Source organism: Branchiostoma floridae, chromosome 18 (assembly GCF_000003815.2).
Source record: "Branchiostoma floridae strain S238N-H82 chromosome 18, Bfl_VNyyK, whole genome shotgun sequence".
In the NCBI taxonomy this organism is placed as follows: domain Eukaryota; kingdom Metazoa; phylum Chordata; class Leptocardii; order Amphioxiformes; family Branchiostomatidae; genus Branchiostoma; species Branchiostoma floridae.
Window position 1 is genome coordinate 53,458 of NC_049996.1, and position 1,804 is coordinate 55,261.

The window sequence follows — 1,804 nt, forward strand, 5'->3', positions numbered from 1 at the left end:
TCCACGACTGTGTCGCCTGTGCTTCTTCTGTCGATTTCCATGCTGTCAGAATCGTCTGGTGGCGACTCGGTGTCCGCATCAAACAAGGCACTGAACTCGGTGTCACCAGGCGGTGAAAGATTTTCAGCCATGCCTGGGAATAAAAAAAAAAATAAGAATAAAGTTTTACCCTTCGACAACAAGCTACGTACCGCAAGCTTTTTTTTTCATTTGGGAAGAGCGCATTCTGTCATTATGTGTACTGCTATTGAAAAAATGCCAAGAATTGCAAAAAAAACATACACGTACTAAAATTATAAACATACCTTTGGTTTTTGTTTTCCGGTGCGGTGATAAAGTAGATACGTCTTGGTCTGTGCAAATCACGAACAATGGCTCTCGTTTTCCAGAAGAACAGTAAAGTAGTCTGTCGTGTGGCTCCGAGGACTAGTAAAACAATTTCTGATCGCGTATATTTCACTTGGCTTGAAGTTGAGAACAGGACGGCACTGACTGACATGCGCAGGGAGATCTGTGAAGTTTCCCATCATCATTTGGTTTATAACCACTATGCGAAATGACGATGTCAAACGTCACACACCATAAGAAAACATCTTGCTATCCTTTGCATGTGCTACAGTGTGATCCCGTATGAAGGAAGTCATGATCAACCGGAGAAATGATAATTGGGGAATTCATTGATCATGAATGCGAAGTCATTGTTTTTACTGTGTGTTACTGTTTTATATCACAAAATCTCATTAGATAATAAGAAGGCAGGGTAGTATTGTCTTGGCACCTTGGGCTATAACGATTTCACGAGAAGTTGAGAACAGAACGACTTTTGCGCACCATGTGGTTTACGGCTGTGGGAAGAAGGAAGAATCCTTATCTATGTTATCACAACCATCTTGCTCGGGTACCGTACGATATCGCACAATTACAAGTGGCTGTGTGTAAGTGATAAACAATTCTTAAAAAAATGGATAACACATGGAATACATGTGGATATACTAATCATGGCTACGGAGTTTTGGTGTGTTATTGTGTACATGTAGAACCTAATTTCATCACAGTATGAATGAAGGGCCTTCTCTTCCCACGATCTCAAAACATTTCACGTGAGGTTGAGAACATGGCGTTCTTTGCGTCCTGCACTCACCATGACCGTGGACGTGGCAAAAATGACGCGCATTCATGAAACATCTTGCTCTGGTTCCTACCGAATCTGGTACCTAATGGATGAAATCTTGTCATGACGTTGTAAAATTTCTCATCACATGGATTCAGCAGTTTTCCCATCGTCTCCCACTGGGACACGTAAACCAGACCCACAAGTGCACTCAACTCTGTTTCTAAAAAAAAAAAAAAAGTATTTATTCTTCTTCAAACATAACGCTCAGAAGTTTAATACCGTTCGGTATTAGATTATGCATCTAAAGTGCGAAAAACCGGTGAAGTTGAAAACGTACACGACACGAACGAAAGCGAATACAGCTTGCCTTGTACGGGTAACGTTTAGTTTACGTCATGATATGCAAATCGAAGGGATTTCCCCAAAGAGGGCAACATTGTGTATTACGCTGGCGTTTGTTTTGAAACACGGAGGCGTTTACTGGTTTGCACCTAGAAATGTGTGAAATCTTGTTGGAAACCTGGTAAGCTTTAGAAGTGACGTATTTTAACGATTGTCGGTAAAACCAGGATATTATTTGGTAAAACGTTCAACCAAGTAGGCTAAAAAAAGGACCTCCTTGGTCAAGCAGAGTAACGGAGCCCTACTGTGTGACAAGTGGGAATTCGCTTTGCTGTGTGGGAGCCTTTT